Genomic DNA, 14,500 nt, shown 5'->3' with positions numbered 1-14,500 from the left:
GTTTTAGTTACCAGAAGAACTAGAAGGACAGGTACTACTTCAAAACATTAACTAAACAGCTCCAGCATCCCTCACAGACAGGATAAACACACCATAGTAAAGGCAGGGAATGATTATGTACGAATCCATTAGAAATCCAGCCTATTTTCAGCACTCGCCAGGATGTGAGAGCTGTGCTCACAACAGCCAAGCTCTAAGGCAGTTTCAATACGTCCAGGAGCTCACTTCCCTATAGTCCCTCCTTCTTATATTCCAGTATTTATTTCTTCTAGTTTCTTTGAAATTAAGAAATAAAAGCTGAGAAGCAGCAGGAGTAACTGCACAGAACAGACTGAAGGAAGGATAGGCTAGAAAATAAGAAAAATTAATTTTTGTTCACCTCCTCTGCCTCTTACTAGAGAAAAGCATGACATGTGTAACTACTATGGTGTTTGATGGATGAAAGGCAAGATGTGATAAAATAATTCTACTAGCACAAGTAATAACAGAAAAATCAATTAAAAAAAGAAAAAATTGAAAACAAGAATTGCATCTTGAAGTAGACTGACAAATCTCTGTGAAAAAATGGTTAAAAATAATTCTATTCAGTTGTAGGTGATGTAATTTTTTTGTTCAGATCTTTAAACAAAACACACAATGAGCATGTCACTGACTGGCTTCAGAAAAAACCTGCTGCACATTTTTGCTTCTATTTCAGACATTTTTAAATAATAATAATTTTATCTGCATTCCTATTTAATTAAAACTTATTAAAAGCAAAATAATTCCACATTAGCTATATTTAACCTCCTTGCATATTCTAAACTCATACGACTTGCAGTATTTCTTGCAGTCTGGACCTAGACTGATTAGAATCAAAAGGAAAGTTGAAAAAAAAACCAAATCAATATATTGAACAGAGTAGAACATCTTTATGACAGACAACGTGTCCTGAGATTGTATGAAAACTGTGTGGGACACAGGCACAACAAAATCTTGTGCCAGGAAGTGACACTTAATTATGCTCAGCAATTTAAGGCAAAATCACCCAGTTCCTCTGAAAGATTACATAGGAGTTCCGCACCTAAAGAAACTTGTAGTCATTGTTAGCTGCTTTTGCTTTTAAGAGTAAAGAAATAAAAGACTCAAAATCTCATCATCTTAACTGATCTTCATTTTATTTATCTTCAAGACACCAATCCTCTCTGTCTCCTTGTCCTGCATTACAAACCAGAGACAGGACTTAGAATGAGTTAAATTCTGCTCTCTGCAATGCACAGAAAGGTTCTGTGAAGCTGACTTCATGAATGGAGAAATATGACTCCCCAAAGCAATGTTCTTAAAACATTAGCTCATATTTGTAGACGCAAGATCCGGTATGCATGGCATGCTATCAAGAAAACCTACAATTGTGAAGAGGGGAGGAATCATCTGACCCGTTCATAATTCCTCACTTCCAACAACAACAACAACAACCTGGTAACGTTGTTTGATTTTGTTTTGTTTTTAAACTACACAGGGTACAAATTCATTATCTGTGACAAGTGCCACCTTTGTCATCAGAAGCAGCATTAGTAAGCATCAGAAACAACAAGCAGAGGTCTCAACACAGCTGTCACAGTATTAAAATGCATCTTTAGCTACTGTACTGACACCCATCCTTGTATTAAAGCCTGGCTGAAGTGGCATTGTGCTTGGCGTATTTTGCTTGCTCAAATTAGCAATAGATCACCGGTACCTGCAAATGTGCCAAGAAATATTTCCCCACTCATTAGGATGCCTCCTAACACAAATGAAAACACTCAAAATCATCCCAACAGCAATTCAGATATGGGTAAAAAAAAAAAAAAAAAATTAAAAAATAAAAAGGCACAGGCTAGTTTCTACAACCAAAGGCACTAGAACACCCTGTTTATTTGTGAGCCACACAACCATGGTATTCTAATAAACTTGTTGAAAAATCACTCTCCCCCAAAAGAATTTTCGACTTTATTTCCTGTTCTTCATTTTTTCTGACTGTACATCTTGTCAAATTGCATGGAAAAAAAAATAAGATCAGAACACCAAACCCAGTAAGAAGCCATAAATACCTTCTTAGATAAATGTTGAAAGTGCTTCACACCTAGTTCACATGCCTTTCACCACACTTTTCCCAATAGTTGACTTCAATATTTTTCACTTTGCATACTGAAATCCCCCAGTGGTAAAACTCACTACATTTGATTTCAATGAATCAATTTAAAAAAATAGATGACATGTTACTAAAGTTCAAAATTACACCTTGCATTGACAGGATTCTGAGAAACACAGTAGAACCTATACCTACTTAAAAATAATAATAAGAAAAAACCCCAAACCCAACAATTACATCAGCAAAAAAAAAAACCAAACCAAACAAACAAACAAAAAAAGACCCAAAAGCACAAGGAAACCAAAAACCAAATATATCTTTTACAGATACACATTCATATGGAGAGCAAAAATGCATAACCAACATGGCAGACTTGCTTTCTCTTTTACTCATCCAGACATAAGCTTTGGATCAGCTCCTGGCTGTATTAAACAGCTTTGGCAGAGCACAGGGATTTAGAAACTGCTACAGTATATACTTGAGAACCTTAAGAATCTCATTTCCTTCTGTTTTCAATAACTAGAGCAAGTAAAATTTCTTTAAGTTATTACTGTCTGTATTAATCAGATTACAGGAAGGCCACTTAAGAACTCACAAATTCAGGAAAGGAACTTGTTGCTTAAGTGTGGAAACCACCTCCAGGGACAGCAAAGAACTGTGTTCCAGTTTGCCCTCATCTTTCACACAACAGCCACACAGAAAGAGTGATGTGTATTTTATTTTCTAGAAAAGACAATGATGGAAGAAAGAGAAAAAAAAACAAAACAAAACAAAAAACAAGCAAACAAAAACAATCAGAGAAGTCCTAATAAGACAGCAACTGTCTAAACCAGCAATACTGTCATCAGCAATACCAAATCAAGACTGGCGGAATTAAACTAGTCACACAAAATTAAAACAAAACATTTCTCTCTTCTGTCTAACTTCTGAATTGTGAAACACCACATAACACTGGAACAGTCACCTGTTCTTCAAGGAGAAAGTAAAAAAAGCCAAGTCAGCTAACCTCCAAAACAAACTTGCACTTGGCACCTGCTGTAATAAAGCAGTATAAAGGATCAAGTATGATGTCTTCTATGATACTATTGAACGATTTGTGAGAAAAAAATACAGTGTTCAGATTAAGAAAGATAAGCTGCCAATTGCCAGTACTACATAGAAACTTCTCATCTTCCTCAATACAAATACAAATATGCAGGCTCTGCTCATAGCTCTAAAGCATAGTGTATCCAAGGGGACTGGAGTGGCAAGAGAAGTGATAGGGATTCATCTTTACAAAACTAATTGCACATATGCTTTCAATCCTCTCTTTTTTTCTCCCCTCTTATCTATAATTCGACTCAGAGAAGGCGGTTTCATCTTCCAAACTTTATTATATGAACTAAATTGTGCCGGAATAGCTCTTCTCTCAGATAAACACCCTCAGCACAGGGCCAAAGAGACAAGTATACTGAACCTGCTTCAGTGTGTGAAGAACAAGGGGTTTATTCAAGGAGCATGAGGTGCTTTATCCCACAGGATGGGGATTGCTCAGGTCTTGGCTGCACAGCTCTTGGTAGATCATCTATCTTTGGGGACTGCATTAAGATCTGCAGTATGGCTGACTCCTAAATTAAGCATGTTTTCTAACTAGGAACATGGAGCTTATCGTAGGACCGAGACTAGAAGGAGCCTTTGTCCATGCAAATTTCTTTTGCTACTTCTCTGTGTTGAAGGATGATGTTATAAAACCCTCCATGCTCCTCGGCTGCAAATTTCCATTGTTAATTAAATTCTGCTCTTCCCCACACCTCCCTTTGCAGTGCAGCAACTGCCAGATGATTCAACTTCTTGTCAGCAAATGATTTTTCTGATGGAAATCCAATGCACTGGATGAGAGGGCAGCACAACAAACATTGCTTTATCCACATCTCCATGCACCAAACCAAACTGACATTGGCAGGACTCCTACGTGCTGGGGGGGAGAAGTTGTTTGATTACAACTGGCAACGACCCAGAATTCAATGTTCCCTTTGCCTTTACAACAACAAAAGTGCCCAAGAAGCTCAAGACCACATGGATCTGCCATGCTCTGTCTCTGAAGCTATTCCTTCCTTGGCAGCCTGTGTGGCCAGGTTTGTCACAAACCACAAGACATGGTCACTGCTTGCAAGTTGTGTGACATTCAGACACTAAATCCTCATCTCATACAAAACCTTCAATTGCTTACTTGCTTCCCTCTGTGTCACACTTATTTCAGACATTTCACAGTCATTTACCTTGAAGGTTATGAGCAACTCCAAGAGCAAAGGTACAAACTTAGCAGTAAAGGTCAAATAAAAGTAGATGCCATTTTGACAAAAGTTTGCTGTTTCTTCCCCATCTGCTTTTAAACACGGCTTTGTAATTTATATTCTGTAATTTATATTAACGAAATGCCTTTTTAAATAATTAAGCAGCTAAAAAAAATCACATTTCTTTATTTCCCAAATAGCTGAGTATGTAAAAGTTCTACAGAAATGGTGAGGGTCAAAAAGTTTATTTTCCTTTTCAATAAAAAAAGCTTTTTGTAATGAACTATTAATGAAATATTTAGATATTAATATTAAAAGTGTTGTTCGGAAAAATATAAATGCTTTATTGTTTAAGTCAGTCTTGAATTCTAAGTGATTAAAAATACACTCTTGTTAAGGACAGAATGCTCCACACATGAAAAAGGACTGAGGCACCTTTCTCTGAAACATTTAGTAAAAATGAACCTAAAGTCATATTTCAGGGATAATTATGATTTAATATGACAATTTATGTTAAGGCCTAGATTAAAAAAGATTAAGTAACCTGCCAGAGGCCAGAGACATCAGTAAAGATGCCCTGAACTCAGTTCCTAGCTGTCCTAGCTGTCAGTCAGTACAGCATCAGATCTTCAGCTATTAAAAACAACACTCTAAAAATACCTGTAAAATTCCTATTTTCTTAGCATCTGAACAAAAGAAATAGTCACTTTTATAGGCTCATACACAAAAAGGAAAGAAAAGAATAATTGATTATGGATTCTTCAATCTCAGTATTTAGTACAGATGGGAAAAATTTACATTTAAAATCAAGTTTTAGTAAAAATGCAGTGCAGGTAGATGAAATAAATTGTCCCACATTCCAGTTCATGTGGATTGCACAGGTTAAACAACTTATTGTCAATGCAGCAGTGACGTCTCCTGTTCTAAAACATGACGTGGCACTACAGCTGACTATCTTTTCTAACAACTACAGATATTTTTATGAATTATTTTTAACACAGATGCTTTAACAATTCCCATTAATGTATTTGGAGGAATCCATTCCACTTCACTGGTAAAAAGGCAAAGGTAACCATTTTTTCTTCCTTCTAGATATCAGGAACATTTTAGTTGTTTGCTGGATTATGTATGATAAGTCAAAGATAAAAAAATAAAGAGAAAATTATAAAACATAATAAAAAAAGGCTTTTTTTACTCTCTCCTGATACTATCTACATTTTCTAAACTCACCTGAATACAGTTTAATCTTACAAAGCTATCTATCTGCTCTGAATATCCTGATTTCTACAACCCTAGCACACTGACATGGGCCAAAATTCTTTTTCTAACAAGAACCAGAAGAAAGTATTTGGAATCTGCTCTCAGAAAGCAGCCCATTACTACTGAAGAACCAAACCAGCAACTGATTGAAGGAGTTACTTACACAATACCTCCTCATCCCAGCCTCTTGGGAATCCCCATTCTGCTACAAGTTACAAAGCAGTTCACATCTACTCCTCTCAGGACTGCAAGAGATATATCAACACAGCCCATCACATCTGAACTATGTGGGAGTCACTGCTGAATGTGCCTCCTTGGAAATTACAGTCAATTATTACAGTTATGTTGGGAGATTCGACTTTTCCAAATCATACATCTCTCAAAAAGGTGGTTCATGTTACTTGATGTGAAATCTGGCATAATGCTGAAGAAACTTACTTGCAGCTTGAAAGGGGATACATACTCCACCCCCCAACTAAGCCCTAAAAACATGAACTCTCTTTATACTGCTCTTCATAGCATGCTTCAATATTCAACCCTCAGTCAGAAAAAAACAAGGGGGAAAAAAAGTCCCAAGATGGTTTCATTAAGGTATGTTACAGAATGGTTTTAAACTCAGCTTTGTGTTGTTGCAATGGAAAAAAACTATACACACTTCCATACAGAAGAGCACTCATATCCAAGCTTCTCCTGTCTCTGTTTACAGCAATTGTTACTAAAAATGCTAAGAGAAAATACATATCTAAGCTAAATAATTTAATTTAAATCTTCTTGTCACCTTGGCAAGGAATTTTATTCCTCAATATGCAACTTCATTTAAGATAGCAAAAGTAAGGAAGAACAAAAAACAAAGCTTTTTTCCCTCCTAGTGCTGTAGATCAGCATATCATACCACCAGCAGAAATTCCATATTAAATACATATATATTTATTCTATAGGCACAAAGTACAAGACTATGCTCAGTAAAAGAGGTGTCAGCCCTTGTTACCTACAGACTTCAGGCCCAAGTCCTTTTCAGTACATCTGCAATTACAGGAGGGTCATCAGAGCTGTGTGAATGCTACTTGCACACACCAAGTACCACAGACAGGAAATGTTGAACCCATGGCAAAGTGACCAAGAGCCCTCTCTAAACCCAGACAGATTGGAGCAATCATTCTGTGTGCAGCTATACAGGATCTTTCCAGAAATGTATTCGTTTTCACAAAGCTAATAGCTTAACCAGACAACTCTTCCAAGTTCCAAGCACTGCTGTGACTTCAGAAGGAGGGGTAGAGAAAGAAACAATATCAATTAAGAATATATTCCACAGACTACTTTTTCAGAAGACAAAAACACAGATATAAAAAAGACACTGCTCCTATGCTCTCATCCGAATAACACAATGAAGTATGTCCTTAATTGCTCTGCTGTACTGAGTGATTATTACAGGAGTCTATTACCTATGAACTATTTCCAAAAACAGTTTGTTGCAGAAATCCCCAGGCTGAACTTGATGCCTCTTCTGGTTACAGCTGCAGCACCCACAGGAACGTCTCATCCCTCACCAGAGGTAACCTTAGGCTGTGACGAGGCAGTAACACCACAATAACCTCGTCCACCGGCACAGGCACTGCCAGGCTGTGGGAGAGCAGATCTCTCCCTGACACACACAGGGAATACACAGAAAAACAGCATTTAAGCTTCCTAAAGGCAAAAGTAACACATGTAACTAAACAGAACAAAAAGTCATCTTCCCCCAAGTACCGACTACAGTGCTCATGCATAAAACGTTCACTCTACCTGGGAGCTAAGAGCTGAGAAGGCTGGAAAAAAAAGGAATTCATCTGGAAGCAATTATAGCTCAAATTCCCGCTTTTTGTCTCTTCTCTGGAGGAAACAAGTGCTGCTACTTTTCCTTCTCTCTCGGTCATGGCAGGACAAGGAGGAGACAATGTTCTCAGCCTCTGCTGGGGCTTGAGAGAGCGGGGAGGCAGCAGCCACATGGTGCTTTGCAATGCCGGAGGAGTTTCCTTGCTAAGACATAGATATTCCTAGTGGCTTCTTCTTGTCTTAATGACAAGACCCTGTTTGGACACTAAATTCTTTTGCGTGTCTAGAGAGGATTTTTCCTACATAGCAAGGGTATCAATGTGCTAGATGGGTCTTTGAGCTTTTTTTTTATTATTCTGGGAGAAAGCAACTCTAACTGCAGCAAGTGCATCAAGTCACCCATGGCTAATGACTTAGGACCTTTCAAACCAACAGGTCTGGGGTACCAAGCAAGCAGCTGCAGTGTGCTTACAAGGAATAGGTGGGAACTTGAGGTCCTAGTGACAGGCAGGCAGATCTCACCAAGGGGAGGATTTTTAATTTTCACCCAATTTTTCACCATAAGAACAACTGTAAGGGGGCAAGGGTGAAAGGCGGGGCGGGGGGAGGCAGTGCCTGCAAAACAGACAGCCAAGTGCTGTTGGCTTTATCAACTCTGGCAAAAATTCTAAAGCTTATTGCACTGACAATGTAATGCTAAAAGCCTGACATTGCACTCTGACAGGAAGCAGTAGCATTAGCATTACATGATAGCACACACTGAGCTATATGGAGTGGAGTGCAGCTGACTGCCTCAGAGCCTCTGCAAGAGACACAGGCTAAAAATGCAGCAAATGCACTAGATGTCCAGCATGCTACTCCAAATGCAAATATAATGCCCTAGTCCACTAAGATAGCAACTGGAGAGAAGAAAGAAAGAAAACAAGACTACAACACAGGAGAAGTAGAACATGGCATATTGGATGGCTCAAGTCAGAGCTGTTGAGGGGAGAAAGAGTGGCCTCTCACCCAAGAGAGGTGACTAAGACAATAAATAAGTCAAGGCTTGTCATAACTCGGAAGTCACCCGCCTGTCAGAAAGGTCCTGGTTTCTCCTTAACCATCTCTCATCTTCATTTTGGAGCGGAGGAACAAATGAAGATGCTGCCTCCCCATCAGCACCACTTTTCAAGCATGAAGATTGAATGGGGACAGTTTTAACATTCAGGTTCACCTACTGATGGCAGCAGAAACATGCCCTAAATAAACATGCCAGGTGGTTGGGCATAGCAGACTGCAACATTTTGCAACCTCTTCACTTAACCAAATAAACATCCATATTTCACTGATTCCACTTCAGCAACAGAAGAGGCAGTAAATATTGTGTATCCAAAGGTAGCCTTGAACAGGCTTTGCTGTGCAGGCCTCATGGCTGGCTTTGACACCCTTCTCTTCAGAATGCTGGCATTCCCTTGCCTCTTTTTCTTTGAACAGGTTCTGTAGATATTGGGGATTTTCCTAAAGGAGATGGTATCAATAAAACCAGCTGCCATCAGGATCGAGTATTCGTTCCAGTGTGCTTCCCATTTCAACAATAGCTATTAGAATAGTGATGTCAAGGGTGTGCAGAGGACAGAAAAAACATGAGGAGAATGGTAGTGGGTTTAAGGAAAAAAAAGGGTAAACATTCATTGCATCCATTGTTTTCCTCTTATACACAGTTTCCAGCATGAAACACTGACATACAGTTAAACACAGATTAAACTATAATCAAAACCAAGTTCTATAAACTAAGAAAAGGTTTCTCCCTAAACAAAACCACCAAAAGTCGAAGTGGGATGAATTACAGTGCTACTGCACCCGTAATTACCAAATATTTGAAAGATATTACAACAAAGACGAAACTCAACTACTCTGTAACATGAAAAACTGCTTAGGAAATGACAATGAAGACACAGGTTGAGAAGGACCACTGTTTACCACAGGATTAAAATTTCCTGCCATGAATTACAGCCATCTTCAACACTGCAACTCTTCTCTACAAGACATATTCACTGCTTTTTTCTTTATTCTCTCATAGTACTGCTGCTGTTACAGAGATATTCTTATTCTACATTGCCAATAGATAAGTCAAGACTATTGAAGATATTTAAATCACAAACAAGTAGGTTACATTCAATCACAATTTTTCCACATCCACCTATTCTTATGTCACTATACAATTTTTAAGAATACAAAGTAGGGAAAAAAAAAAAAAAAAGAAGTCTAATTGAGTAAACTGAAGTATGTAAAAGCAAAAAGATGACTGGAGCTCAGCTCAACAGTTCCACGCTTTCCTAAGAGTGCTATAAACCACAAATTCCTCACGGGAAATACTACATCTTCTCTCTCTGCTTGGATAATATCTTCCAAAAATCGACATTTTGAGTACATTAGATGATACGTCAAAAACAACTGTGAATGTTAGTTTGGAACCATTACAAAGTAGTTCACATTTCAAAATCCACAATGCAACAAATCCCAAAAGGGTTTTAATTTGTACAAAAGCATATAAGCATCTATTTTCTTTCACAAATAACATCATAGGAAAACTTCAAAGAAAATTTAAATTCTTCAACTGAAAAGAGGATTGATAGCATGTAGCTCTTTAAATCATTGCTTTCCCTTCCTGTGCTACCCTTTATCCTGATGGGAGAATAAATCCTGCAGCTTTTCACTTAAGGGCTAAATTTCCTTTTTAATTAGAGATGCTTGTGCTGATTCTGTTTTATTTAAAATGCAGAGATCCTTCCAGAAATACTTAATAAATCAGTACTTAAAGGAAAAAAAAAATGCACAAAATTAAGATAATTGAAATAAGTGGGGAAAAAGAAACCCAAGTTTCTGGAAGTAAAAAAAAAAAAAAAAATCCAAACAAACAAAAAAAGCCAAACAACCAACAACTTATTTCCAGCCAGAGGAAACATTTACAACTTCACAGACTTTTACAGAGGTCCAGACTTTTTTGATCAAGAGCAAAGTCAGATTACCTACATGCTACTATCTTCAGTATGAGAACAATGGGATGAACCAGAAATATTTCATCCCATGATCACTCTTATTTTTGGCATGTTCTCTGTATGTATCCAGTTATATATCCTGACAGGTCAGAGTTTCAGGTTGATCATATTTATTTATCTTTTAGCTTCATAAAGCATGCTTTTCTCCATTCTCTAGACAGATTGTGAGAGGGAAGGGTCTCAATGCACAAATGTATATTAGCACTTGAGAAAACAAATAAAACCCCCCACACACCCTCTTCAGCCACCCAAAGAGAGCTCCTGTCTCAGCCCCCTGCACTATTAACAGCTCCAAGCATCACAGTCCTATAATATTATAAGCAATACAACAAAGGTGTTACCTTCAGGTAGGTGAACAGGGAAAAAAAATAAAGCTGGTGACTTGCCACTAGCTCTGCATACGTAAAACCCAGAAGCTGATCAATATTTGCAACTATCCAAGACACACTGGGCAGAAACACCCTCCCAGGCATAAGAGAAAAGTTTTACAATTCAAAACTGAGCTCAGTTTGTGTATAAGAACATCTGGAACCTGTTCATTCTACATCAAGAAGTTTGCCCATCAAAAAGCACAACTTTGAGTGCTTTTTGGTGATGCCATCAGACAGCAATTATGACATGTCAAGAGCAACCATCAGGAAAGTTTTGAAAAATCAAACCCTGAATATCTGAGCAACCATGGCCCTTTGAAGAGATGAGCAACACTCCTTTACTAAAAATCTGCATCAGGGAAGTATGTTGTTTTGAACAAGTCAGAACAAGCCCTGCCTGGTTACAGAACTTACCTCTCTCCTGCTACTTTTAGGCTCAACCCCTGTAATCATTCCTAGAAGTGCAAATACTATGCACTACTTTTAATCACTTGACATTTGGGCACAGCAGATTAGCATCATCTGGTTTTCAAGGCAGGATGATTCTAGTCACAACTTAAGTGTTTTTAGAATGTCACCTCTCCCGTTCCTCAGCTCAAGCAAAAAAGGACAAGCATTTGCACAGATTAAATGATCACTCACTGATTCATGCCTGCATGGCAAGTAGTGCTCTCTGGCCAGAATTCATCAGAAACAAAGTGTTGGCAGATTGGGAATTGGGATGCTTTGTCACACACAGAAACACAATTACACATTTATCACCTACACAAATAAAGAGAAGATACAAATAAAAGCAGTATCCAGCAAATAAATACCAGTGATAATGGACAGCTAAGAAGAACATAAGACACAAAACGATTCAAAGAAATTGTGGAGCTAAACATTCAAACTGAAAGACTATACACAAAACAACCATTATATTTTACTGGCACATCTAGTGAGGCACTGGAATTTGCTTTGTGTTTTCAAAAGTACAGTGGCTCTTCCAAAGCATTCCCCTTCTATTGGATGGGAAAAAAAACAACTACTAGAACTAGTAGAAACAGGATAAGGAAATCCACACTGGCACCAGCAAAGTTATTCTTGGTCTATTAGGACAATGGAAAGCAACAACCACACTCCATGCTCCCCCTACCAGTAGAAATCAGAGCCCAAAGGAACTTGCTGACCCCGGTACTATTCTCATCCCTCTGAAGTGAAGGTGTATTCTGTCTCCTCCTTACATCTCACTGCAGAAACAGATCTCTCCTAGCTCTTCATCATCATCTTTCACAGCTTTCTGAGACACAGTTTGTCTTCTTACTGAAGCCAACCTCTAGAATTTTCCTACCTTTAAGTTTTAGTTTGAATTAGCACAAAAAAGCCAAGAATTTTCATTACTGCGGGGAGGGGGAGCTCTTACAATTTGTATTTTTGGAGACAAGAAAGAAAAGCTGCATTCTGCGAACAGAAACAAACAGACCAACTTTCATAGGACCAGAAACACCCTGTCATGTCCTTGGCTCCAAACACATGTATGACAATCTTTCAAAGCACCCATCACCTCACCAATATCCCCATTTCCTACCTAGAAATCCTGTTTTCTATTTTCAAAACCAGAAATCGTGCCTGTATTTTCTACTTTTCAAGAAATGAGGTAAGGAAAACACTTGCATACTTTTGGTTTGTTGATTGTTTTTCTTAATATAGAATACTTTATCTGGAGGATGTATATTCATTAATTGGAAAAACTGAAGTATTAACTGGCAGTACAAAGACAGGTGGATTGCATATTTAATTCAATTTACCAAGGTGGTCTTTCTGTGTTATGAGTTAAACAAAGAGATGTCACTTGGAACAAATGACAACAATTTTCTGTTGCAAACCTTGGCACAGAACAATAAAGTAGCTTGATTAATTTCTTTAAAACTAAATTCAAAAAACAATTAGCAGTGTCACTTTTGATACACAGAAACAAGTTTATGTTTAGGCTTACCTTCCCAAAACTATGAACTGATAAAAACCATTCTAACCTTTGTGCCTGAGGTCAAGATCAACAGTATCTTTTATGCCAAGAGCTGTAGCCTACATTTATAAGACCATGAATACGGATCTAGTAATGACTAAAAGTATTATTACTGGTTTTAAAATTTCAGATTAAAATTTGTTAAAACACACTATGTCCCATAGACTAGACATGTATTGTTCTTCCCATAAACAATGAAAATAAAGAAGAGAGATAACAGATGGGCTGACAGCCAAAAGTTTTAGCCAGCAATATTAAACATGAAAAGAATAGAAATCAACCTTAGCAACTGTTAAATTGCTGTCTATTTTCCCAAAATTAATGGGAAGCAGAAAGCTTTCTGAGAAACAGAATCACTCATAGTAGCTCAGTCTGTTCTCTAGTGGCTATCCATAAACCATTGCATTTTAGTGAGTGACACAGGCATGGAAAAAGAGGATAAAAAAGAATGGGAAATAGGATATTTGCAATACTACATGCTAATTAACAGCAGGAATAGGTCTGGAGAAAATGCTGTGGTGTGCAAGGAAATGTTCACCTATTGAGGAGTAACACCAGTGTTAACACATTCTTTAGTGTTTTGCTCCCTATGCCAAACTTCCAGGGCACTTGAAGGAACCTCCTGTGTCCCTGTGAATAGAAGGTCTAAGCACAGATGGCACAAAGTGAAAACAATGCAAAGAACAAGGTCAGGAGGGATGAGTGGGGAAGTTTTCTCAACTGCACGCAGAATTGTGCTGTGGTGCAAGAGCTCTCCTGCCACTGTGACTGCTGTTCTCATTGCAACAGCTCAGCCTGAAACACAGCTCCCAGCTTCACACATCCACAACAATAAGCAGATATAGCATAAGAAAAATCCTGACACCAAATCATAGTCATTTAAGGCATGATAAATATTTAAATGGTTTTCACCTTTTTCATGTAGTTTGGTATTAAGCTAAATTATGTTAACACCCAGACAATAAAACACCAGTCTGAAAACCAAAAATTGGTCAAACACATTGACTTTTTTCTACCAAAAAACTTCCAGCAACTCTAAACAAAAACATATCCTGGATAGAACAGCCTGCAGTTGCAATGTAGCATGCATATGCTCTCTATGGGTCTCGTCAAGCAACACTGAAGCTCTAACAGTGTTCTAAGAGGAAAAAGATTCATGACCCAGAAGCCCTAAAGAACAAACCACAACTTTTGTTTTAAAAAGTCCTGTTGCCTCTGTGTTTAGTTGTGAACAGCAGAAAATCTGTCAGCATGGCTCGTGCACACAAAGAAAACTGGAATGATAAAACCCACTCTTGTTACCAGGACAGACACTCCAGTATGGCAGTATTGTGGTTGTTAAAAAGGCAGGCCAATAAAATTCTGCTTATTATCTGAATAGAAATACTACAGAGGAAGTTGCAAAAATTTTCTGGGAAGGATATTTAAGAGTGCTTTTAAACTGCTGGACAAAGGGATGAAATTGAGAACCTGGAGAAACCTGAGCTACAGCTGGAGCCAATGTTCATTTGTCTCAATATTCCTGTTTCTGCTCAAACAACAAATGCTGTAATGTGAAACATAGCAAAGGCAAAATTTACTTCCCACATAAATTGTATGTCTCACATAAATTAAGTTTTAAGTCAGTGAAG

At 37.9% G+C, this 14,500-nt stretch overlaps 1 protein-coding gene across 5 annotated transcripts in view; it reads right to left on the bottom strand.

Annotated features, from left to right (window-relative positions):
* Positions 1-14,500, bottom strand: part of DLG5 (discs large MAGUK scaffold protein 5) — a 97,928-nt gene that overhangs the window by 62,831 nt on the left and 20,597 nt on the right. The window lies entirely within an intron of this gene.

The sequence above is a fragment of the Poecile atricapillus genome, chromosome 6, assembly GCF_030490865.1.
Source record: "Poecile atricapillus isolate bPoeAtr1 chromosome 6, bPoeAtr1.hap1, whole genome shotgun sequence".
Taxonomy (NCBI): Eukaryota; Metazoa; Chordata; class Aves; order Passeriformes; family Paridae; genus Poecile; species Poecile atricapillus.
The sequence above is the reverse complement of the archived record's forward strand: the minus strand, read 5'-3'. Positions and strand labels throughout refer to the sequence as shown.